The sequence below is a fragment of the Mobula birostris genome, chromosome 5 (genome assembly GCF_030028105.1).
Source record: "Mobula birostris isolate sMobBir1 chromosome 5, sMobBir1.hap1, whole genome shotgun sequence".
Lineage (NCBI taxonomy): Eukaryota > Metazoa > Chordata > Chondrichthyes > Myliobatiformes > Myliobatidae > Mobula > Mobula birostris.
This window is the reverse complement of record NC_092374.1, coordinates 33,946,742-33,974,622: the sequence shown is the minus strand read 5'-3', so window position 1 is coordinate 33,974,622 and position 27,881 is coordinate 33,946,742. Positions and strand designations below refer to the sequence as shown.

The following is a 27,881-nucleotide window of genomic DNA, read 5'->3' as shown; positions in this document are numbered from 1 at the left end:
ATCTACTTTGTGTCCTTTTCTCTCCCTCTCCCCCCATCATATTTTGCTGGTTTCTACAACGTTTCTAAGCTTCTGATCTAGCATTAATCTTTGCATGCTGTTCGTTCACTTTGATACCAAACAAACAGTTTAAGGCCCAGGACTGAGGAGTAGAATACATCTTTCACTAGAGTCATGAGATATTTTCTTACAATATCTGCTGCTACTCACCTTCCAGCAAACTGATTTTCCAGTCCTTTTTAGCCAGTCCTGCTTCCATACCTTTGTAATTGCCTTTAAGTTTAAGATACCAATTTCAGATCCAGGCCTTCCACTCTCAAACTGAATAAGAATTCTATCATATTATGATCACAACTCTCAGCTGAGTTTTTCTAATGAGATCATAATCTACCCTGCATTTGTTGCACGAGAAGCCAAATGCAACTGTCTACACTCCTTACATCTTTTAATTTCCACTCAGCCCAATTCTATATCTCCATCACCTTATTCAATATACCATCTTTTCCTTCTGCTTATCCTTCTGAAACACAGAAGTATTAGCCGAAAGGAACCCAAATACTCCAGAACATTCGGCATCCAGTGCTAGTTACCTGACATCCACTTCTCTGCAATGTCTGGTCGATCGTAGCTGTTTCTACTTCTGTCCGTGGCTCGTCCTGTTACAAATCTAATGTACATTCAAGAGCCTTTAATTATACTCTTACCGTCTGACACTCTTCCTGTACTGTCACACTTCCTGTTACTGATAATCATACCCCTGCTCTATCACCTCATCTCTTTAACTTTCCAACTCTCCCCTCACTTGCATCCTTCTTTCTCAATCATAAAGCCCTATTTTCACCCTTTATTACCAAAATTGGTGCTGGTAAACCATGAAGTAATTGTTGTGTGGTAGCCAGCTTACCTTTGAAAACCTGCAAAGGGCAGGAAACAGTCAATGAGAGATGAACTGCTATCACCACTGGCTGACTTTTAGGAGGACTGTTTCTACCTCAGAAGTTTCAGCTTGTACCTATTGCAGTGAACACCCATGGACCAGGGAAACTAAAACTCGGTTCTCCTGCAATTCCCTGCCAATGTTGCAGCTGCCATTCTAAGTGCAGCAGGAGAATAAATGAAATAGCTGTTTTTATTATCCATAACCTCTGCTAACGAGTTTTCTGTCTTTCTTAACAATCAAATTAGACAATGCATGAAAACTAAAGCTCAAATTGATACGAAACCTTTTTTCAGGTAGCTTCCAACTACATCCTTTCTCCAGAGAAGCTGCTTTAAAAAGCAGAAGCTCTCCCAACCAAACTCATCTCTTCCACAATCCCTCTACCTCAATCCAAGCAATCTCTCAGAAATGTCCACTGCGCCAATCTACATGGTAGTGGTTCTAGCTACTAAACAGTGCCCACTTCCTTCTCTTCATTTCCTGCTGGGGTGCCCAGGACAGAAGGTTTTGCCCGTAGGTTAGGACAGAAGTCTCAGCGAGAGGGTTCTGGGACTCAGTGATCCAGTACTTGCCCGAGCGACAAGCCCACTCTGCTCTCTGGAGCAAGCACATTTCTCTGCAGCTAAATGCAATGGGCCAGAGGTAACAATTCAAAAAAGGTCTGCCTTTCAGTTTTTGATAACATTTCCCACTCTGAAGATCATGTGACTAAACAGAAACAACCAAATGAAATGATTGCCCAAGGCTCTGCTGCCGGCAAATGCTACTGTGCAGATGTCCGGCAGCAAAGGATTACTTTGCAGGTTCAATCCTGACTGCCTGCCTATTGCTTGACCTTGACCAGTCACTTGAATAATAATGCTGCACATGCCCCCACGCTGCTCCTTTGAAGCCTCATAACTAATGAGTACCGATCCACAACATGTCAGAGATGCGACTACCTAAATTGCAATTTTAAAAATTTGAATAAGCCATCTGTTTTGTGTTATTAGTGGTGCCATTCTCTTGGGGGTGGGGATTGGTGCCTATAGATTTCCAAGTACCACTGGCTTCCATCAAAACCAGTCAATCAACCGAAACAAAGCAGACCACTTTCCTAAATAAAGAAACCCTATACATGTTCACATGACACAATTCTGTATGAAAAATGTGGTTCAGATCATATATTTTTTTCATCTGAGTGTTATATTTAACATCCTTTGTATATACAGTACAAATAGTCTTCATAAATACTGTTAGGCAGTGATAACTAACCATTTTATTTATGAACTGTAGAACCCCAGATGGAGTGAGATCCATCATAAATTTTAAACCTATTGTCATTAATTTGTAGACATTCAAAGTCTCTGCTACTAATATTGGTGTTTCACCAACGAAACAATTACCATAAAAACATCCTCAGCACTGTTGGAAAAAGAATTAACCTGATCCATGTCCAGTGAGTACTATTCCACCCAGCCAATTGGCTTCTTTGAAATTAAATTATTAAAGCAGATTCTTGTAAATGCATTATTTTTAAAAAATTTGTCCTCATACTTCCATCGGAAAGCAAAAGCAAATGTTTGTCATGATATCTCCTGGTGTTGTTAATCCACCCTTGCGTTGGGAATTCATTAGCCAAGCAATCTTTGACATTGGCAGCTGGAAAGAATATCCATCAGCACGATACCTGGCACAATTTAGTGCAACGTTGTAGCTTTGTGTTACCTCATCATGTAATGAAAGATCTCAGCTACAACACATTTTTGCACAGTGGTTTCCACTTTCCAAACGAATGAGACAGGAAGGTGCACACTTATTCAAATAGACTATTGCTCCCATTTATTTTGCTGTGAACTTGCTCTTTAAGCAGGATTCATATTTTCCCAGATCCAGTCCAACCTGGCACAGCTCACAAGTTTCCTCACACCATGCTCAGATTGCACATAGCCTGCTGCATACAGAACTTTCCAACTCTGTGGCTTTTCCTTTCTTCAGAATTGGGAAGATGCTTCTCCTACTCTATACTAACTTGTCCTACCCAAAGCCATCACAAGTAACAATTACAGAATCATTTGCCATTTCGCACCCCCTGTTCTCACTGAAGCAGACTTCGTACACATTCTCAAATTTTTTTTCCCTTTCACACTCCTTTGTGCCTTTCATCATTTCAAGCATACAAGAATCATCATCAGCCTTGTGATAACTGGCAATAAATGAGTGATTGATGCAGAAAATGCCAGTATAGTGGGAAATGCCCAAACTGAGTTTGAGGGAAAATGACCACGATAAATCATTTTAAACTGCACAAACTGAAATTAATTATGTTATGCAATGTAAAGCTCCACGTAGGTATTCTTTTCTCAACTTCAAAAAAGCTTGCGTCTTGGAGAACACATATGTGGCCAACAGACCCTCAGTATTTGGGATTTTAATGCCACAGCCAAAGTTTCCTCAATTAATTAATTATTTTTTTTTAGCTGCACAGACCAACCATTGCTCTGAGCATGAAATTTCTCCGTGGCCTGAAAACTGCGTGGCACTTTAATAAAACGTTATATAAAAAGTTCCCGCTGAGCAGCAATAAAGGCTATGTGCACAGGAGCATTTCAGTTACTGCTTGGCCATGCACCCGTGCAGCTTAGAGGGAACAGTGGTCTCAGCTATGGTCTATCACTTTAATGAGAACTGCTTGCCCAGACGTGGGCTGTCAGCTGTTCTATGATGACTGAAACCACACTTTGACAGTCTTTCTGAAAACCTCAGGCATTACACACCATTAAAGATTAAAATAACTGCCAGGCAGGAAATATTCAAGAACTGTGTGCAAAGCCAATTTTTACACCCTACCTAATTGTACTTTTAGTCACTGCTGAAGTCTGTTTAGACTAACATTTGCATCTAATCCCATCGGTGACTGAGGAGCAGTTTAATAAAAACCCTCTTCTCAGAGATGGGTGATGAGTTGAAGTTCTTACCTTCCACGCAGCTCTATTTCCAGGATAAATGTACACGTGCCCAGCTTTCCTTCCAGCTCGTGCTTTATTGGCTTTCCCGGAACAGTAACCACCCTGCCCTGATCCTCTTTCCACTCACCTCCTTGGATTCAGTTCAGCTGCTGAAATGGGGCACTCAGTACAGCACACAAGTCGTAAAACATGCAGGCTGCTCCACTATCATACTCGAGGCAAAGCTTCAGAATACCGATCTCCTCACCTTCCCGCACAGCATAGAACAAGCTACATGTGTTGCTAATTGCATGGAATAGGGGAGTCACTGCCTAAACTAAAGCGCAACCTGTTTCAAGTTTTTTAAATGAACTCTGACCTTGCTTTCAATGCAACACTTTTTTTAAAAAATGCTGCACTGTTGGATTCCTCATGTCCTCAATTTATTTAAAATTTGTGGCAGGTAAACTATTATTCATTTCACTCATTTTTTAGGCTAATGGGAGCTACAGGTTTCCCCCGCTATCCGAAAGTAGAGCGTTCCTATGAAACCGTTCGTAAGCCAAAATGGCGTAAAGCGAAGAAGCAATTACCATTAATTTATATGCGAAAATTTTTTTGAGCGTTCCCAGACCCAAAAAAATAACCTACCAAATCATACCAAATAACACACAAAACCTAAAATAACACTAACATATAGTAAAAGCAGGAACGATATGATAAATACACAGCCTATACAAAGTAGAAATAATGTATGTACAGTGTAGCTTCACTTACCAGAATTGGGAAGATAGCAAGCACACTGAAAGGTTCATGCATTTTTCTATCATACAGTTCTTTGTAAGCACTCAAAATATCCTGCAAACCTGCCCTAAACCTACGTGCCCTTTCAAAATTAAAGTCATACTTTTCTGTAATCATTGCAGCACTGTCAATCGCAGCAAAAATGTCACGCAAGTGCTTCACGTTCAGTTCCTGGACGACTTCACTTTTGGGCCGTTCGCTATTGCGTTCGGTTTCGTTCACGTTCAGTTCCTGGACGACTTCACTTCTGGGCCGTTCGCTATTGCGTTCGGTTTCGTATCCTTTCCTCTTCCAATTGCATCAGCATTGATGAAATTGATGCAATCAGTAATTGCATCAATTTCAACAAAAGGACTAATGTATCCACTCATGTACTCAGAAAAAAATCACCTGGATATTCCAACTGCTTGGATGTGAATGAAACACAACAGGAAATGTTCACCACGATCGAAACGCTTAATTACGTCCAGTTTTACACTAAGCGCAACACCCTTATGAGCTCTCTTAGGCTTTTCTGATACCTTAGGACAGATCTTGCTAACAGATGCACAAAATAAATCGAGATAAAGCACAGATGCTCACAGACACGGTTCAAAGCTACGGCGGCTCACTGCAAAACAAACGCTGAACGCTATTTTCGCTTTTCGCCTTTTTTCGTAAAAGCAAAAATCCTCTTCAGACTTCTTTTGGTTAGTGAAAGCAGGTACTAATGTAGGTCTTTCATAAAAGCGAAGTGGCATAAAGCGAACTTTCATAAAGCAGGGGACACCTGTATGCAACAGGCCAAGCTACCCAAATTCGAAAACCTAGGAGGGAATTCAGCAAAGTATCAATCTGAGGACTGTGTGTTACAATCTGATTTTATTCATTTATATTCAAACATCTAGAAAATCCATATTCAAACACTAGAACATAGAACAATACAGCACAGGACAGGCTCTTTGGCCCAGTGTGCTGATCTTTTAACCTGCTCTTACTCTTTCCTTCTACATGGCCCTCCATTATTGTTATTGAAGCTTCAGCAAGCCTCCCTCATATCATCACCAAGCAACAGAAGAGCATCATCAAATATCTGACACTTTATTTTGCAATATAGGCAAAAAAAATTATGCACAAAACATAGCCCAGACGTAAGAGGATATCTGGGAGTATCTGCAACATTTTCCATTACTTCCCAGCCATTCTTAGCTTCACGAGCTAGGAAGTGGTCAGCTCGATCTCCAAACCAACTGAATTTTTAAACAAGGTTTGCCAGTTTCCTGTCAGATCTTTCATAGACAAGGAAATCCTTTCCAAAGACACTTCTGGCAATTGCCCCAACCCATCCCCTCCAACTCCACCCATCACCATCCCAACTCCCAAACCAGCTAAGCTCCTGCAAACTCACCACTGTTCTGAGGAAACCCTGATGCATACTTGTTTACCTGGCAAAAGGCAGGAAAAGGGCAAGGTGGAGTTAGTGGGGTTCAACAGAGGAAATTACAAAAGGTAGCTTCGCCTTTTGTCTTGAACATTTGAAAATAAGGAAAGGCTGTGTTAATTTTGCTTGTTCTAAAGGAAACAAACTTAGCATAAACAGGAGACCACGCATTTAATCCTTTACTGCTGTCTTCTCATAGATAAGTGACTTGGCTATGCTTGCTTCTTTTGCAGGAATATCAAAGGCTATGACAAAGAGGCTCTGAAAACACCAGCGTTACTGATTTTGGTGCTGCTCAGTTCCCCCAAATCCACTTTGTAAGGAGAACAAAACTTGGTATTATTAGAGGAGAGAGAACCCAGTGGTGTGAATCAAAGCTGGAGTGGTGAAACCAAATATCTCAGCATTCCTCTGTGGCCTCGAGTTCAATCAGTCCTTGAAAGGCCCCATTGAGATGCTAAGTATGTGCCCAAACTAACTACACCTACGGACTCCTCACAGCCGCATTCTGAGCTTCAGCATGGGAGTTGCCATTCTCCTCAGCTGCTCCTTGTACTTTGCCAGTACGACTTCAAAACAGAAAGTAACCATTTCCTTGCTGCATTACCAGCAAGGTTTAAACTTAATATGGCTCATCTCTTTAAGAGCATAGGAAATAGGAAGAGGATCAGGTCATGCTCGATCATAGAGCCCGTTCTGTTATTGAGAAGGATCAGTACTGATGCTGCACTCCCTCTTCAGCAGGGTGTTCCCAACCTGGGGTCCACAGATCCCTCGGTTAATGGTAGGGGTCCATGGTATCGAAAACGACTGGGAACCCCTGCTCTATAGCATGTATATCCTTTCTTTCGGCAAGGCGTCCAAAATTGTACACAGCATTCCTGGTGCAATCCCTGCATGGTCCTATGCAATTGCAGTGGGACTTCATTAGTCCTGTGTTTAAACCTTCACATAATAGAGGCCATTGCTTTGTTGTTCTTGAATATAAGCACAGCATACTAACAGTAATCACAACATCCCAGTGACTTTGTTCAGCAGTTGCACCCTCATCTGAAATCCATGAGTTCAAGTTCATTGTCATTCAACCATATACCAAACAAAACAGAAAATATAACTCCAACACACTATATATTACCATAAATGACTTAATAATAGAATATTCCAGAAGATTGACATTCAACCATCATTTAGAACTTAACTGAACAGAAGGCCTTTTGGCCTATCTAGCCCAAGCTAAACTGTTAACATCCTTAATTACTAAAACATACCTCTACCTGATATCTCTGACAAATGACACGACATCAATCAGCCTTATTTCTAGCGGTGACAAGACAGCCTACAGAGGAGAGGTTAACACCCTGGCACAGTAGTGCCAAGATAACAACCTCTCCCTCAATGTCCAAAAAATAAAAGAGCTGATTGTGGATTACAGGAGGAACGGAGACAGGCTCGCCCCGATCAACATCAATTGGTCTGCAGCCAAGAGGGTAAGTAGTTTCAAGTTCCTCGGTATACACATCACCAATGATCTCAACTGGACTGCACACACTGGCTGTGTGGCGAAAAATAAAAAGCATAACAGCATCTCTTCCACCTCAGGGGACTGAAGAAGATTGACATGAGCCCCCAAATCCTCAAGACCTTCTACAGGGGCACCATTGAGAGCATCCTGACCGGCTGTATCACCTGGTATGGGAACTGTACCAACCTTGATCGCTGGGCACTGCAGAGAGTGGTACGGACAGCCCAGCGCATCTGTGGTTGTGAACTTCCCTCCACTGAGGACATTTACAGCAGCAGGTGTGTAAAAAAGGCCTGGAAGATCATCAGGGACACCAGTCACCCCAACCACAAACTGCTTCAGCTACTTTCGTCTGGCTAACGGTACCGCAGCATCAAAGCCAGGATCAACAGGCTACCGGACAGCTTCTTTCTACAAGCGATTAGACTTATAAATTCACATGTCTGTACACTGCAATGGAGTCAAAATGCAAAGATTTTTACTCCCTCATGTTGTGGGACGGATGTAAGATTTAAATTCAAATTTCACATCATACAAGCCAATTTGATTCCCATTTATAGCCACTTTTACCAAGACCAATTTGTAATGGCAAGTGTTCTCATTTAATATAAACCAGTTTTAAATTCTTAGAACCACCTCCTTGGGATTAGTCCAGTACACAGACTCTGCAACACCATACCCCGATATGGCATCATCTGAGCTGCAAGATGTTCGCAAGGCCGCATGTCAGCTATGCCCGAGACAATCAGAACAAACTACATCACTAACAGTGCAGCTGTAACAGGAAAACTGATTCGGGCACAGATCACACTGCCATATTCAGAGTACATCATACAATGAGGAGCACAAGGTCTTGGACCAAATCAAGAACTGTTACCCTCTTACCTAGATGAGGAAGTTCCCAATCTTTGAAGAACTGAGCGGGGCATTTTCCTGGTATCCTGTCACATCCCTTTGCCAGGCTGTCAATGATTTTTTTTTGAGAGACTTCACTTCATTACTTTCAAGTATAAACACTTCACAAATTCACTTACTCTGTTATTTTTACTTGTATTGACTGAGAACACAAATGAAAACACTCTACACTCCTTTAAATGTTTCAATGGGATGTTTGAAATTAATTGAAGTGAAGGCTCAGCCAACAACTTGGTCTAAACAAGTCATCTAAAAGATAACAGTTCTAACTATGCAGTAGTGCTACAATACTCCAGAGCTGTGTCTGTTCTCCAATTACTGACCCATTTGACATGGGAAACACTTGTTCTTTATTTACTTAATCAAATAGAACTGATTCTTCTACACACCACCAGCTATACTCCCCTTACTCTATTCTGCACCCAGGACAACCAATTCCAGTCTCTGATGAAGGGACTCAACCCGAAGTGTCGACTGTTTATTAATTTCCATGGAATCAAAGTGCATTTAATATCAAAGTATGTGTAAATTATACATCCTTGAGATTTGTCTGCCTAAAGGCAACCACAAAACACGAAACGCAAAAGAGCTCAAATTTTAAAAAAAGGCCAACGCCCAATGTGCAGAAAAAGAGGGAAAAACAACACACCAACCATGCAACTAGAAGCGAGCAGCAACAACAGCATTCTGAACTAGACTGAGTCCTAAGATTTAAATCCCCAGATCCCCGAAGCCTTGGTTTCAGTTCATCATTATTAGCTGGGCAAAGCGCTGTGAAGCTTGCAGACACGAAGCATAGCAGCCGGGACAGTCTCACAGCCTCAGCGTGAAATTGGCCCAACCCTCACCTCCAGACCCTGCTTTTCCAGTCTATCTGAATTCCAGTCTAAATTGTCCAGACAGTGAACAGTGCCTCGCATTAGGGCCTGGGCCCTGCCGCAGCAAAACAATCTGGGCCTAGACCATGCTGCCCAGCAATTTGCTCTGGGCCTAGACTTTGCTGTCCAGCCCGAAGCTATTCTCAACCTCTCCAAATTGGCTCATTGCTTACAGCGATCCAACCTCACATCCAGGTTAGTTGGACAAGCATCAGAACTCCTCTGCCTCGGTGACTCCTGTCCAAATCACCCACTCCAACTCCATCAGCATCGACTTTGCAATGCACCAGCACGGACTATCGCTCGAATTCGCTTCGCCTTTGCTCACCTCTATTATTTTTGATGATAGTTTATCACAATTTACTTCAGAAAAGGTGTCATTAGCAATGTTTTTAGTCAAGTTTCTCACCTTTCGGACTACCAGTGAGCTGTCACATGCTGAAGCACCTTCAATTACTCCAAAAGACTGAGGTTTGGTAAAATACTGAAAGGCTTTTATTCGCTGTACAATACGACCTCCACAGTGAGTGTCTGCCCCCGGACTGAGGGGGAGGGGCAAGGCGAACACCTTTATACAGGACTCTGTGGGAGGAGCCACAGGGGCAGTCAGCAAAGGGGTGTGTCCAGACAGGTAACCGAGTTACAACATATATACATGGTTTACCACACATGCCTTCAGAAGCAACATTGTAAACCAGTGACATGTCTTCCAGTTGTCTGACCTGCCGAGTCCCTCCAGCATTTTTTTGTCTGTGTGTTGCTCCAGTCGCTTAATACAAACACACATCGCTGTTCATGTTCTGCTCATAAGTTATGTCCTTAAATCCCACCATTTGGTTCTTAACCTGGCACCTTCCATCTCAGTCAAACAAAATAATCAGCAAGTAAATAATGCAACCAGGCAAGCTGCGAATTCACCTTAAATATTCTTTACAAAAAGTGAATTTACGTTTCCAGGAAACACACTAGATAAATCATCAACGAATACTGAGTTACAGGGTGGATGATGAGCCTTTGATAGAGTGCCCAGCAAAAGGAATGGAGTCTACAAGTCTGTAACAAGGAATACCTCTGTGGTTTTGTTAAATAACCCCAATCTTACACATGATTACAAAACCAGCTTGCGTCTGGAGAAGAGCCACTAAAGCTCAAAGAATTGTCAAACAACAATCTGCCTGCATGCTAGGCATTAACATACATGCTTCCAGTCGTCAGCACACACAAACAGAATTGCACTAAGATTCATAATGCAGAAACAAGTTAGTTGGCCCGCCAGTCAATCCTCTTCACAAGCAGTGAGCCAAATCCTGCGCCTGCCTTCTTTCTGCATCTCTTTATTTCCTCTACCCACAACCAATCTGAACTACCACTGACCTGATCTCCACTTCAGTCACCAACTCCAGTTATCCATGTCAGAATGACTTGTAGAGATGTTTCTTTTGCTCCTTCTCCTAAACCTGTGCCCGCAGGTTTAGATACCTCATCTTTTGGTAATGGAATACTTCCTCTTAATTTTGAACCATTTTTAAATAATAAAACAATGTGATACATGGGAGCAGCATAGGCAAAAGCAAGTAAGATTAAATGGTGTGCAAGATCACGACCTGTTAAAATAGAGGGAACCTCTTCTCGTTAGCAAATGATGTGAACACAATTATTTATTAATACACTCATTGTTAATTATTTATTTTTTTTTGTATTTGCAAACTGTCTTTTGCACATTGGTAGATTGTCAGATTGTGTGTAGTTTTGCTTTGATTCTTTTGTATTTCTGTGTTCTACTGTGAATGCCTGCAAGAAAATGAATCACAGGATAGCATGGGGTGACATACATCCAGGTCCTTTGATAATGAATTCACTTTGAACTTTGAGAAAAATTCCAGGGCCATGGAGAAACAGCTAGGAAATGGGACTAATAGATTATCATATTACAAACTACCAGAGATTTGACAGACCAAATGTTGTCCTTTTGTGACATGACAAGTCTATGGTTCTGCCTTTTAAATTGCCACGTTATACCATTTGTGTTCCTAATTTTATTTGTCCTTACTGTATGTTCACTCTCTTTGTGGGCATGCCATGTCGGCCCTGGAATGTCTGGTGAATCTTGCAGGCTGCACTCAGCATATCCTCAGATTGTTAATGCAAATGACGCAGTTTACTGCATGTTTTGATGTACATGTGATTAATAAACGAATCTAATCTAATAAATAAATCTAATCTATGATTAGCAGCATTGTCCGGTTTCTCTATACAACACATTAATTGCAGATCATTTAACGTATATCCCGCTTTTCCGTTCTTCCTTCCAAAGTGAATTTTGTTTCCTCCCTAGCTCTTTATATTTCATCTACAACCTTTATAGCCTCTTCCTTAATCTACCTGCTTTGCTTTGTATCATCCTCACAGATCACTTTCCCATCTAGCTGTGTTTTGCTAGCAAACTAGAATAAATCAACATTTCCTTTTCCTTTTTTGTCATAGTTTGAGATTTAGACAGCAGATTATTTGCACAAAGGGTGAAACAGTGCTTGCCACCAACTCTAGAAGTATAAAAGTGATTAGAAGCTTCACTGGATCAGAAAATATTAATCAGAGCTGTCTGTAAAACCATGCACTATGTTAGAGGGAATTAGAAACATTTGAACACACACCACCACAATTTCACAAATACTTGAAGTCATCAGAACAAGTTGATAAATGCTGATGAAGGAAAAAATACACAGGATTATTTGGCTTCCTGAGTAAAAAGCAACAAAATTAATACAATTGAATTTAAATTATTCATTAAATTCAGCCCAAGTTTTCTGCACTGTTTTGAGCACCAAGCATTAAATAGAATCTTTAGGGTTTGAAGAGCCTACAGGGAGAAAGACCAGAATTATGAACAGTTATGCTTGCTTGTATTAAGAGACTGACATTGATCTTCCTTAGCGTAAAATAGGTTAAGGGGAGTACAGATGGTGGTATCCAGAAGAATCAATAATTTTGATTAGAATAAATAAAGAGCAGGCATTCCCAGTGATATATGGGTCAGAACACAGACAAACGAACTGACCGTAATGCTCCAACCATAATGCTGACCATAGCCTCCAACCTGATGGCATGAACATTGATTCCTTGAATTTCTGGTATTTCCACACCCCCCCCCTCACCATTCCTCATTCCCTCTCTCTCAGCTCCTTACATGCCTATCACCTCCATGTTCCTTCCCCTTTTCTTTCTTCCATAGCCTTCTGTCCTCTCATATGAATTCCCCCTTCTCCAGCCCTGCATCTCTTTCACCAATCAACTTCCCAGCTCTTTACTTCACCCCTCCCGGTTTCACCTACCCCCTCCCCACCTTCCAACCCATCTTTTTTTTCCAGCCCTGATGAAGGGTCTCAGCCCGAAACGTTGACTCTACTCTTTTTCATAGATGCTGCCTGGCCTGCTGAGTTCCTCCAGCATTTTGTGTGTGTTGACCATAATGCTAGGTGAGAGGTGAGAACTTCTCCCTCCCTAAACACAGTTGTGATGATCAGGAATGTTTTGGCTGAATAGATGATGGAATGCTATATGTTACGAATTTGGAAACATAATTAATGAAAGACTTGTGCATGAAAATCCCAAGACATCAGCAGTTCTTGAGGTACTTAAACCACCCCGCCTTGGCACCAACAATCAAAGTCACTGAGATCGCCTTTCTGCCCCAATCTGATGTTCAGTCTGAACAACTGAAACTCTTGGCTATGTCTACGTGCGATTATGCATTGAGTTGCTGCCATGTGATCGGCTGATTAGAAATTTGTATTAACAACCAGGTGTTTAGGTATACCTAATAAGGCGGCTAGAGTGGAAATCTCAATGAACTCATGACCTTATTATCAATTTCCAGTCTGAGATCATGCCCTTCTTTAGCACTCTTATTTGCCAGGTCATATGTTCCCCAGGATCTTACCTATTTATACAACTTCTAGCCAACTGATCTCTACAGCTTGAGTGAAATCCATTTCACTGATGAATAATTTCCACCACAGCTCAACATTACACAAAGTACAGATGATCTGTGAAATCTGGGGCTTTCAATCCGTTTTTCATTTAAATGCATTATCAGGACTGTTTTTCCAATTGTAATTGCATTAGCACAGCATGTTAATTCTGGGAATAATGAAAACAGTTTACTTGGTATCCTACAGCTAACCATTAACTTGATGATAAACTACAGAACACTGAACACATTTTTAAAATAGAATTTGTTAAGTGCATCAAAGAAAGTTTTTTGAGGCAATATGTAGAACTAAAGACAAGGTAATATTTGTCCTTCTCTTAGGAAATGAAACTGGGCAGATGCTGGGAGTATTGATGGGGGAACATTTTGGGAACAGTGACCATAATTCTGCAAGTTTCAAGGTAGTAATGAAAAGATACAAGATTGGTTCTCAAGTTGCTATGCAATGAATCTTCTATATAAAAAAAAGGAATGCAGTTACTTGCTCCAACACAAAGGGCACCACCCCTTCCTAAATCATCAACCTCTACCATCAAGGAGCATAACAGCAACAGGCACATTGGAACAGCGTCATTTGCGGGTTCCCTCCCAGGTCAACACCAGCCTGACTACCCAGTCCTTCAGTATCACAGAGTCCAAGTCATTAAGCATCCCACCATAGGAGCAGCCCCACCAGAAGAGAAATAGCATTTCAAGACGGTGCCTCATCTCCATCATTTAGGAAATGCAATAAATGTAAAACCTGCCAACAATGCCTAGATTCTGAAAAATTAACACAAATACTTTACTTAATACATAATTTTTGTCTGTACTTTTGACCTGTCAGCAAAAGATGCTGTTAAAAGTTCTAGATTTGTTTTGATCTATGACACCCTTGCACAGAAATATTCAAGGTACTTTAGTAATCATGACCAATTTTGCAAGCTCCTGAAAATTAGTTCCCCATTTTTGGATTTTTTCCTTAAATAACTAACTAGCCCTTGATTACAGTGGAGAAAAGTAAATTGATGTGTTTCTGAAAACCAGATCAACGCTTACTTAAGATAGAAATAACTGAAATGGGCAAAGCAAAATAATATAACAGATCAGAGCAAATGTCTTTAATTTGCATTGTTGTTGAAATCAAAACATTTCAAACCTCACTACAGATAATATGGAACTGTATTTGCTTAAGAATATAAAACTGCATTGAACCTTACCCCCTAACTGTTCAATCATTGTGAAAACACTTAGCTACTAAACCACTGAATTTGCTGCCCTTGTGGTCAGATTGTTGAGTGACTGGAGAATCTCAAGAATGATCTCAGCCTTTGGAATTCAAACTTGTTGGGGTCAACAGAACTCGCCAACGAAATCCAGGTCAAATGGTCAATACCCCAAGTCCATTTTCCCTCATTCGCATAGCAAGTGCTTTGTCTCACAATCTCAGTTCTCAAACAAGTTCAGTAGATCTGTCTTCCTAGCCTTTCGATGGGGTGACTGCATATCTCCCCTTCCTCAAAGATGCATTTTTACTTCAACATTTAATTTATTCCTCACTCACAATTTCATGTCCAGTAACTGACTTCCACTCTGTTTTTTGCCTTCTGAGGTGACTTGCTGTGGGAATTGTAGACTTTCACCAACAGGGCAGTGATGGCTGACAAAGAAGGGAAGTCAATAGTTTGTGAGCTGGTTCACCCCTTCAACCACTTATATAAGACCTTGGTGTGTTCCCAATGTAGGCCAAGGTTCTCAGTGTCATCCTGAATGCCCACTGAGTGACCATGCACCATTCTGTTTTCCCCTCTCCCATCAGGTAGAAGATACACAAGCCTGAAAACACATACCACCAGGCTCAAGGACAGCTTCTATCCCACTGTTATCAGACTCTCGAACGGACCTCTGGTAAGATGGACTCCTGGCCTCTCAATCCACCTCGTTATCTTGTACTTTATAGTCTACCTGCAATGCACATTTGCAGCAGCTTTTACATTTTAATCCTGCATTGTTATTGTTTTACCTCAATGCACTGTTGACATGATCTGTATAAGCAGCAAGCAAGACAATCTTTTCACTGTAATCTTGGTACATATGACAATAAAAAACCAATACCAAATCTTATACACAGTGAGAACTCCAAATAGAGTGCCCGTATCAGGAGACTAGTTTTGGGCGTGGCCTCTCAATTTAGTTATCCAAGTGTAACTACAGCCTTGGTGCTTGACAGAAGTCACTTACTCACTGAAACTTCTGGTCAACTTTGAAAAGTTAGTTATCGCACAATGAAGTCTGCCATTATCACAGCAGAAATTCATACCACGATTATGGACTAATTTATTTATTAATTACACACCAGAAATACCTCAATTAAACCTTTATAATTTGAGATTATGCAGCCTACCGGATACAAAAGATCCTCATCAAACACCTCTGGAGATGAGATTAAGTTTCTGACACAGATACAAGAAAGCATGTGGGATGCCTGGAAGCTATCAGCAAAGGGCACGGCTGGAAGCCATCAGGCTAAAGATAACATGCCAGCTGCTTAAAGAAAGAATGCAATTTGTCACGACAACCTGGCTCTGCAAACTCTCAAGGCAGTTCAAAAAATGCTTAAAAAACTGATAACTGTAAGTACAATTTCCCACCAGCTCAGTAAAGTCGTAAAAAGAGCACCAGACTCTAAACTTTGCACCTCCCGTTACCACTGGAAGCTACAGAGATAGCCAGCCTATAACGGAACAGCTAGCAATGTCTTTTACCTTTTCTTTCTTTTACTAGTCTCCCAGTACAGCAGGTGATTTAATTTTCCCTGTAAATGTAAGAAAACCTGCAAATGCTGGAAATCCAAAGCAATGCACACACACAAAATGCTGGAGGAACACAGCAGGTCAGGCAGCATCTATGGAATTGAACAAACAGTTCAGGCTGAGATCCTTTCTTCAGTACTAGAAGGGGGGATAGACGCCAGAATAAAAAAAGGGAAGGGGGGGAGGGAAAGGAAGATAGCTAGAAGGTGATAGGTAAAGCCAGGCAAGTGGGAAAAGTAAGGGGCTGGAGAGGAAAGAATCTGATAGGAGAGGAGAATGGACCATAGGAGAAAGGGGAGGAGGGACACTGGGGGGGGGGTGAATAGACAGGTGAGAAGAAACAAGAGTCCAGAGTTGGGAGGGAAGAGGGGAGGGGTATGGGATTTCTTTTTAAACCAGAAGGAGAAATCTACATTCATACCATCAAGCTGGAGACTACCCAGACAGAATACAAGATGTTTCTCCTCCGCCCCGAGGGTTGCCTCATTATGGCACAAGAGGAAGTCATGGTCTAAAACTTCAGAATAGGAATCAGAATTAATGTGTTTGGCCACCAGAAGTTCTGCTTTTGGCGGATGAAGCAGAGGTGTTCAACGAAGTGGTCCCCCAGTTTACAACGGATCTCACCAATGTGCAGGAGGCTGCATCAGAAGCACCAGATACAATAGACAATCCTAACAGATTTGCAGGTGAAGTGTTGCCTCACCTGGAAGGACTGTTTGGGCCCTGAATGGTGGTAAGGCAGGAGGTGAATAGGCAGGTGCAGAACTTTGGCTGCTTGCAGGGGTAAGTGCCAGAAGGGAGATTAGTTTCCTTGCTACCTTTTTATAGGTACGTAGGAACTGCAGTAGGACACTTAGTCCTAAAAACATGTATGACAGTTCAGATTGTGGTCAAACTTTATATCAATCCCATCCTTCCAGCTTTGCTTTCGTAAGCCAAACTGCCGTTGCCCAATGAAAACCCACGTATCTCTTTGACTCTGATAGTTTCAGCTAACAAAGCCTCAAAAGTTTCAGAGGCAAGAGTTCCAGAATCCCATTCCCCTTTGTGTGATTGAGTAGTTCTCAACATCACCCCTGAATAGAAACAAGAGAAAATCTGCAGATGTTGGAAATCCAAGCAACACACACACAGACACACAATGCTGGAGGAACTCAACAGGCCAGGCAGCATCTATGGAAAAGAGTACAGTCAACGTTTTGGGCCAAGACCCTTTAGCACGGTCCATATATCCTGCTGAGTTCCTCCAGCATTTTGTGTGTGTTTTCCCTGAATAGACCAAGCTTGCAACCTACTCTTCAGTACAATACCAATTTTAAATAAACAGTCAGTCCTAGTGTGGTTTCACATAGCACTCAAGTAATTTTGTTAAACTTTTGTCAGAAGGCTCAAGCCAGCCTAAGAGACATGTCTTCAATGATGGAATGAAAATGGACAGCACTTACGGCCTTGGAGAAAAGAAAAATCTGCAATGTGGACAAGTCACAATCTACATTTGATACCCTAAACACAAAGTCTTTCTAAATATTTATGTTTTGTGGCTCCTCCAAAGAAAAGCAGATCATGGCAGCAAGAAACCAAACAAGCAGTCTGTAATTAGAGGGTTGTTGGTATCAAATGTCAAAAACACGTGGCAAATTTACATGAGCAGATGGTGTACATAACATTGGAGGCAATCTTTTGGAGTAGTAAGAAAACAGAAATCACACCCACAATGATTTGCTCCAAGTTTTGAATTAGCGCTATGGTTTTGCCAGAATTAAAATACAATTCAATTTGAGTTTTAAATCATTATAGCATTTTAAATTCAAGCTTGATCTTTTCCGGGAGTCTCAGAACCTCAATCACTCCATTGGAATAATTTGAAGTACATGGGCACATAAATAAAGCAAAAACAAATTGTATTCAGCATTTTGATAAATGAAACTCTACAAATGTGGGAAATCTGAAATGAGAACAGATAATGCTGCTGATGCTCAGCAAATCTGACAGGAGCCAACAGGAGAGAAACCAAAAGAATATTTCAAGTTGATGACTTTATGATGAAAAGTCATTGACCTGAAACATTCTTATTTCTCTCCCACAAGAAACCCTTGACCAGATTATCTCCAGAATTTATATTCAATTGTACTGTTTGATGGTACTGATAAATACTGAAATTACTATATACATTTCAAAGTTCTAACCACTGATAGCAGAAAGTCTTATTACCCATTAACAGATCACTAAAAATATTAAGGTTAACTTAAATTTTTTAACCACCAGGGCACTTGACTGCACAAGACATCAGTGTCTGACAGATTGTTTACTAAGGCATTCAAAGAGTTGCCCGTGAACTAAATTGTCATGCCTGTGATAAGTTACACTGGGGGTTATAAAGTACATCCAGGAAAGGGAAAAAGAGAGCTTACATATAACAATACTCTGTTTTCATAAATAATGCATTGTGTTAATCTGTGAATGTGAAAGCCAGAAACAATATCAAAATGTTTACAGTGACATGCTTTTGTACTTTTCTTGTAAAAATATTCACTATTGTTTCACATATATCAGTGGGAAGTTCTGCTGGCAAATAACTGAAAACATCCTAGGCCTTGATCAGTCATTGTTGCTAACAAAGTTGTTAGCACACTAATTATAACATTATCTGAAAGCCATTGGCTGCTGTTATAGGGAGTTATAGTAGCACTTTCCTGCCACAACCTGTATGGCGATAACTCCAGTGGAACTGCACGTTGTTGCCCTTTCTGAACTATTGTTAAATGTTATGCCACATAGAATGACTTTCGGCTCAGGCTGGAAGCTGCAGTCATCTTAAAGAAAGTGCAAGGTTTTCCTCCCATGGGTAGTTACACATCAGAACATCAACTTCTCTCTTCCTAGCTTCAAGAGAAGCCCCAAAGACAAAACTGCATTCAATACACACACACACACACCCTTAAATATACTGAGATGCACGGACATAAAATACAGCTCTCTTATAATCACTGCCAAAAAAATTAGTAGCCGATTAGACAATCTGAAAAAAGCGAAACATTCCAAGCATAAAGAACTAATTCACTAAAGTGCAAGGGCATCCAAATGCAAAGATACCAATATCTCAACATCTACTTTCAAAGGACAAAGGAGAATTTAATTCCACACTATAATTAAAATTTAACTTGAGTCTGATGTGTACTTCTGCCTCAGATTGACTTAATAGGGAACATTTCAAAGCTTTCAGTTTATGAAATTGAAACTGGAATTACAAATTATTGCTCACAACTATTTGAGTCACTAATATCCTTTAGGAAAAGATGTCCTTGCCCATTCTGGCCCCCATGTGACTCCAGACACAACAATGAGGCCAATTCTCAACTTCCTTCTCAGTTTGGCATAAGATAGGCAAAAAAGTAACAGCATTGCCAACAATAACCCATGAACAAATAATAAAATCACTTCAAGTATCAGGATTATAAGCATACCATTTCCTATTTTAGAAGTGAATGCAATTTGAGAATTATTTTACTCTTTCAAAGGACACAGACACACAGGCTGAGCAAGCATTCTTTTCCCATTCCAGTAAGCTAGCTGCCTTCTAGAACCACTGCTGTCCATGACATGTAGGTATACACACAATGCTGTTAGAGTGGGAGCTCCAGGATTTTGACCCAGCGCTAGTGAAGGAACTACAATATTTCCCTGCCAGGATGGTGTGTGGCTTTTTGAAGATTACAAGATTGCTTTTTGATGAAAAGTCATTGACCTGAAACATATATATATATATCTGTGTGTGTGTGTGTGTGTGTGTGTGTATATATATATATATATATATATACACACACACACACACACACACACACACAGTGAAATGCATTGTTTACATCAACTACCACACAGTCTGAGGATGTGCTGAGTGCAGCCTACAAGTGTGACCATGCTTCCAACACCAACATAGCATGCCCACAATTACTAACCTTAACACAGACAGCTTTGGAATGAGGGTGGAAACACGAGCCCATGGAGGAAACCAAGGCAGTCATAAGGAGAGGCAAGAAATTGAACACCCATCACTGGCAATGTTTCCATGCGTTTGTTGCCCTTGTTCTTCTAGCCGGTAGAGGCCATGCTGTTAAACCCAGTCTCAGTGAGATGCTGCAGTGCATCGAGAAGTTGCAGACTGCTGCCACTGTGCACTGGTGATGGACCGTGAATGGTTGTGGACGGAGAGCCTATCAAGCTGGCTGTGAATGTCCCGAATAGTGATGAGCTTCCTGAGAATTGTTGAAGACTCATCCAGACAAGCAGAAAGTAGCCCATCACATTCCTCGCTTGAGCCTTGTGGATAGTGATCAGGCTTTAGGGAGTTAGGAGGCAAGTTACTTGCTGCAGGATTTCTATTCTCTACATGCCTCTATAGACGTTATTGTGCACTTCTATCAAGTCTCCCATCAGTCATCTACAACTCCAGGGAACAAAGTTCCTAACCTATTCAACATTTTCTTGTAACTCAGGTCCTCAAAGTCCCAGCAACATCCTTGAAAATTTTCGTTGTACTCTTCCAATCTTATTTACATCTTTCCTTCAGGAGGGTGACCAAAACTACACACAATACTCCAAATTAGGCCTCAAACATCTTGCACAATTTCAACACAAGATCCTAACTCCTGTACCCAATGCATTGATTGATGAAGGCCAATGTGCTAAAGACCTTATCTACCTGTGATGCCACTTACAATGAATTATGGATCTGTATTCCCAGATTCCTCTGTCCTACCACACACCTCAGTGTCCTACCGCTCAACCGTGTAAGACCTACCCTAGTTGATCCTCCCAAAATACAAACACCTCACACTTCTTGGGATTCAATTCCATCCGCCATTTTTAAGCCCATTTTTCCAGATCATACTGCAAACTTTGATTGACTTCCTTGCTGTCCACTACATACCCAATTTTGTTGTGATCTACAGATTTGCTAATCCAGTCCACCACATCATCCAGACTGTTGATACAGATGACAGAACAACAGACCCAGCACCAATTCTATTGCACACACTAATCACAGGCCTCCAGTCAGAGAGGCAAGCATCTACAACCACTCCCTGGCTTCGTCCACAAACTCTATGTTTAACCCAATTTACTACCCCATCTTGAATGCCAAACAACTGAATCTTCTCGACCAACCTCCCATGCGGGACCTTATCAAAGGTCTTGCTAAAGCTCATGAAGACCACATCTACTGCCTTGCCTTCAACTTTCCTGATAACTTCCTCAAAAAAACTCCACAAGATTGGAGAGACGCAACATACTATGCACAAAACCATGCTGACTATCCCTAATTAATCCATGTCTATCCGAATACTTATATCTGGTACCTTATCAGAATCAGATTTATTATCACCGGCATGTGTCGTGAAATTTCTTAACTTAGCAGCAGCAGCTCAATACAGTACATAATCTAGCAGAGAAAAAAAAATAAAATAAAAAATAACTAAACAAGTAAATCAATTAAGTATTTTGAATAGATTAAAAAACAGAACTACCGTATTTTTTTTTAAAGTGAGGTAGTGTCCAAAGATTCAATATCAATTTAGGAATCGGATGGCAGAGGGGAAGAGGCTGTTCCTGAATTGCTGAGTGTGTGCCTTCAGGCTTCTGTATCTCCTACCTGATGGTAACAGTGAGAAAAGGGCATGCCCTGGGTGCTGGAGGTCCTTAATAATGGACGCAAACATGAAGAAATCTGCAGGTGCTGGAAATTCAAGCCACACACATCAAAGTTGCTGTTGAACGCAGCAGGCCAGGCAGCACCTCCAGGAAGAGGTACAGTCGACATTTTGGGCTGAGACCCTTCGTCCTGATGAAGGGTCTCGGCCTGAAATTTCGACCGTACCTCTTCCTTAATAATGGACGCTGCCTCTCTGAGACACCGCTCCCTAAAGATGTCCTGGGTCTTTGTAAGCTAGTACCCAAGATAGAGCTGACTAGATTTACAACCTTCTGCAGCTTCATTCGGTCCTGTGCAGTAGCCCCTCTATACCAGACAGTGATGCAGCCTGTCAGAATGCTCTCCACAGTACAACTATAGAAGATTTTGAGTGTATTTGTTGACATGTCAAATCTCTTCAAACTCCTAATAAAGTATAGCTGCTGCCTTAGAATACCTTCCAATAACTTTCCCTCTAATGATGTCAGGCTCACCAGCCTATAATTTCTCAGCTTATTCTTACAGCCTTTCTTAAACATGTCCTCCTCTGTAATCTCTAGGGTCTATGACTTCGCTGCTTCACATCGACAGATTCGGTGTCCATCTCCCGAGTAAATACAGACGCAAAAAAAAATCTATTAGATCTTCCCTCATCTCTTTTGGCTTCACACATGGAGTGCAATTCCGATCTTCCAGAGGACCAATTTTGTCCCGTGCAAGCGTTTTGCTGTTAACATATCTGTAGAAGTCCTTAGGATTTTCCTTCACCTTGTCTACCAAAGCAATCTTATACCTTCTTTTAACCCTTCTAATTTCCTTTTTAAGTGTCCCTTGCATTTCTTATACTCAAATACTTCATTTGTTCCTGTCTGCCTATACCTGCCACATGCATTTTCTTAACCGGAACATAAACATCTCTTGAAAACCAAAGTTCCCTATATCTGTTGTCTTCGGCTTTTATTCTGACAGGAGCATTTTAACTTGTACTCTCAAAATTTCACTTTTCAGCGCCTCCCACTCACCAGCAACACCTTCTCCAGAAAACAAACTGTCTCAATCCACACTTGCCAGATCATTTCTGATACCATCAAAACTGGCCTTTCTCCAATTTAGAATCTCAACCTGAGGATTAGTCCTATCCATTTCCATAACTACATTGAAACTAGTGGCATTATGATTACTAGATACAATGTGTTCTGTCACCTGCGCTATCTCATTCCCTAAAAGGAGATCTAGTATCACACTCACTCTAGCTGGGACTTCTATGTAATGAATAAGGAAACTTTCCTGAACACATTTGACAAATTCTTTCCCATCCAGCCCTATATTACATTATGGGAGTCCCAAACAATACGTGAAAAAGTAAAATCATCCACCATCATAGACTTGTTTCCTGCAACAGTCTGCGATCCCTATTGATCCTCTAAGTTCCAGACTGTTAGGTGCTCTATAGCCCCCTTAACATGGTCATATCCTCCTTATTCCTCAGATCTACTCATAATGCCTCATTAGACAAGTTCTCCAGTCTGTCTTGACTGAGAACTGCCGTGTCATTTGCCCTGATTAGAACCTTCACCTCTCCCCCTTTAATCCCTTCCTCTCTATCACATCTACAACAATGGAACTGTAAACCACTGGCAGTCCTCCTCCTGCATCCAAGTCTCACCAATGGCTACGTCGTCATAATTCCATGTGCTGATCCACGCCCTAAGCTCATACATCTTTCCTAAAATACTCCTTACACTGAAATATGCACAGCTCAAAATGTTAGTCCCATGATGCTCAAATTTTCAATCCCTGACTTTGTATGTAGGCTTAACAACATCTTCCTCCACAATGACTCCATTATCTTCTCTGGTTCCCATCCCCCTGCAACTTTAATTTTCCCCACCCCTGTGCAGCACTAGCAAGCCTTCCTGCTAGGACATTAGTCCCCCTCCAGCCTTCCAGTTCAAGTGCATACAAGTCCCACCTCCCCTCATAGAGAGCCCAATGCTCCAAAAATCTGAAGCCCTGCCTCCTACTCCAACTGCTTAGCCATGCGTTAAGCTGTATGATCTTCCCATTTCTGGCTTCATTAGCATAAATCATGGGTGGCAGTCCTGAGATCACAACTCTGGAGGTCCTGTCCTTTAACTTCACACCCCTCTTCCTGAACTCACTTTGCAGGACCTCTTCACTCATCCTACTCATGTCACTGGTACCAATATGGAGAATGACCTCTGGTTGTTCAACCTTCAACTTGAATGCTGTTAGCTCGATCTGAGATGTTCCTGACCCTGGCACCTGAGGTACAACGAACTGTCCGGGAATCTCGTTCTCATCAACAGAACCAACTTTCTGTTCCACCACCTAATGAATCCCCTATCACTACAGCTCACTTCTATTCCCTCCCCCTTTCCTTTCTGAGGAACAGAGCCAGAGATCCAGTTTCTGTGGCTTTTCTCTGTTAGATCACCCCCCCTCAAAAAAAAAACAATATCTAAAGCAATATACCTGTAGTTGAAGGGAATGGGCACTGCGGTACTCTGTACTGGCTGCCTATCCCCTTTCCCCCTCCTGGTGGTCACCCAGTTTCCTGTGTCCTGCACCTAGGGTGTAATTACCTTGTTGTATGTCCAGTCTGTCAACCACTCAGCCTCCCAAATGATCTGGAGTTCATCCAGTTCCAGCTCCAACTCCTTAAGGTAAAGTAGCCGATAATAACACCGATACCAAGCATTTTTCTCAGATATAAGGAGGAAAAGAGAGGTGAGAATAGTTATCAGACTGCTGGAGAATGACACTGGAGAGGTAGTAATTGGGGCAAGGAAATGGCAGATGAACTAAATAGATATTTCATCCATTTTCACTGTGGAAGTCACAAGCAGTTTGCCAGAAGTTTAAAGAGTGTCGGGGGCAGAATTGAGCACAATTGCTATTACTAGGATGGGGCTTGGGAAGTTAAAAAGTCTGAAGGTAGAGAAGTCACCCGGACCAGATGGACGACACCCCAAGATTCCGGAAAATAAACACTATATTCTGGTAAGGTTCCAGGGGTCTGGAAGTTGCAGATGTCACTCTGCCCTTCAAGAAAGAAGAGGCACAGAAGCAAGGAAATTATAGGCCTGTTAGCCTGACCTCAGTGGTTGGGAAGATGTTAGGGTCTATTATTAAGCACAAGATTTCACAGCACATGGAGGTACATGATAAAATAGGCCAAAGTCAGCAATGGTTTCATTAAGTTGCCTGACAAAGACATTAGAATTCTATGAGGAAATAACAAGTATGTCAGATAAAGGAGAATTGATGGATGTTGTGCACTTGGATTTTCAGAAGGCCTTTGGCACGTTGCTGCACACATGAGACTGCTTAACAAGAGCCTGTGGTATTACAGGAAAGGCTCTAGCATGGATGGAGCATTGGCTGATTGGCAGGAGGCAAGGAGTGGGAATAAAAGGGAACCTTTTCCGCTCAGCTGCCAGTGCCAAGTGGTGTTCCAAAGGGATCTGTGTTGGGAGCGATTCTTTTCCCATTGTATGTCAATGATTTGGATTACAGAATTAATGGCTTTGTGGATGACATGAAGATAAGTGAAGGGGCAGATGGTGTTGAGGAAGCAGAGAGGCTGCAGAAGGACAGATTAGGAGAGTGGGCAAAGAAGTAGCAGATGGAGTACAGTGTCAAAGTGTATGGTCATCGGCTTTGGTACACAGAACACAGAAATTTACAGTACATTGCAGGCCCTTCAGCCCACAATGTTGTGCCAACCACGTAACCCACTCTAAGGACCACCTAGAAGGACTGGTAGAAGGAACTAAAGTGTAGACTAGGTTCTAAACAGGCAGAAAATTCAAAACTCCGAGGTGCAAAGGGACTTGCAGGCTAAGGAAGTTAAATGCATTGTTAACATTCATTTTGGGAGGACTAGAATATAAAAATAAGAATGCAATGTTGAAGCTTTATAAAGCACTGGTGAGGCTTCACTTGGAGTACTGTGAGCAGTTTCAGGCACCTTATTTAAGAAAGGATGTGCTGACATCAGAGAGGGTTCAGAGGAGATTCACAAGAATGATTCTGGGAATGAAAAGGTTATTATACAAGGAACACTTGATGGCTCTAGGCCCATATTCACTGCAATTTAGAAGAACAGGGAGGGTGGAGATCTCATTGAAACCTACCAAATATTAAAAGGACTAGATAGAGTGAACGTGGAGAGAATGTTTTCTATACTGGGCGAGTCTAGGACTAGAGGGCACAGGCTCAGAATAGAAAGAAGTTCATTTAGAATGAAGATGAGGAAGAATTTATTTAGCCAGAGGGTGGTGAATCTGTGGAATTTGTTGGCACAGGCAGCTGTGGAGGCCAGGTCATTGTGTGTAATTAAGGCAGAGTTGATAGGTTCCTGATTAGTCAGGGTATGAAATGTGACGGGGAGAAGGCAAAAGAATGAGGTTGAAAGTGAAAATGGATCAGCAATGATGGCGTTATAGTCTTAACGTGGTCTCTTAGAAGATCAGCTGGATGCACTTCTCGCAGGCGTAGTTGTCAAAGACACTAGAGGTCTCCCCGCCTTCTCACATCCTGCAAGAGAAGCGTTTCACTATCCTGCCTGGCATCCCCACTGCTCAAAATGTGCAATAGGAAAGAAAGAAAAATTAATTGAAGGAAAGAAAATTAAGGGGAAAGAAATCTACCTACAGCCTCCACCTGTCCTTGCCAGAGCCTTGAGCCAAAGCATCAACTCCCCAAGTCCAGCAACTGCTGCTCTGCTTAAACCTAACCTCTACTTGTCCTTGCCAATTGCCAAATTGTGCGCAATTCTATGTCTCTTTGGGAACTGTGGTGTGCAAAAAGTGCCGCCTGTGCCCACTCATTTCTCTTACACTCCCTCTCCCTCTACACATTCTGGTGTGGCCTCAAGAGTGCAGTGCATGAATAGACCCCTCATTTTATAAACCCCTACTGGGCAACAACTCAGTCTTCCTCATTCCAGGGAAAACAGTCCCTGCCTAACCAGCCCTCTCTTTATAACTTATGCCCCCAGTCCCAGCAACACTTAGGACAACGTGGCATGATTGAAACTTGCTGATTTGATATAAAGAATGCATTTCACTGTATGTCTTGATGTGTATGTGATAAATAAAGCCAATCATTTATCTTTTCATTGATCTATCCCACTAATAACCACTAAATATCTGCTGCCATTGTTCTAAACATTTTTTAAAATCACATTTTATCGAGTGCAAAAGGCTGAGCTCAGAGTTTCATTCATTATGCTCCATATACACTTCACTTAATGAAGTATTTTTGTCCTGAGAGAACACCAAGTGTTGGGTTCAACTGATGGTGCTTTGTTCATGATGCAACCCTAGTAAATTAATGACTCCTGCTAAATCAGAGAGCAATGGGAAGAAACAGTTGTGACTTGCTCAGTCATGTAGTTGGGCCCACAGATCAGTGAAAGGACATCAAGCTGGATGGAGTGATATGCAGCAACAGCACAACAACAGAACAATCACCACAGTAACTGTATGATGGCACTTACCTTCCAGATGGATCTTCCCCCATTTTAACTCAGACATAGCAGAATATTGATTGTTCCTTCCACAAATACATCAACTCTGTTCACCATAGTTACTTCCTCTAGGTGTAACCTCCACACTCCAACCACTGAGCGAAGGTTGCTTTCATATTCTCCAGCTGGTTTGTTACTAAGACATCTCTGCCAATTAAACTTCTGATTCCAATATTCACTTTTTACATTAGGTACCAAGTCTAACTCTTCCAGAATTAAACTTATTGAGATGCATTGACACAAGATCCAGCTCTTCTAATAACTACTGCCAAAAAAAATTTAGCAACTGATTGGAGAATTTGAATAAATGTTAGACGTTCCAACGACAAGGATCTAATAATCACATGGGGAACCAAAAGGTAAAAAAGCACCAAGATTTTAAAAAACACTTACTGAAGGCACTGAGGAGGATTTAATTTCAAACTGATTAAATTCCAATTAGAGTT

At 41.5% G+C, this 27,881-nt stretch overlaps 1 protein-coding gene across 7 annotated transcripts in view; it reads right to left on the bottom strand.

Moving 5' to 3' along the window:
• The window catches only part of lhfpl2b (LHFPL tetraspan subfamily member 2b), a 204,328-nt gene that overhangs the window by 138,407 nt on the left and 38,040 nt on the right, over window positions 1–27,881 (bottom strand). The window contains exon 1 of one of the 7 annotated variants that reach the window (XM_072257849.1): window positions 4,645–4,898. The exons of 5 other annotated variants lie outside the window; for them this stretch is intronic. The gene's annotated coding sequence lies outside the window, so the exon portion shown is untranslated. Of the gene's footprint in view, window positions 1–590; window positions 612–4,644; window positions 4,899–27,881 lie in introns of those variants that run through there. One more of the 7 variants, XM_072257850.1, reaches the window with a different exon arrangement.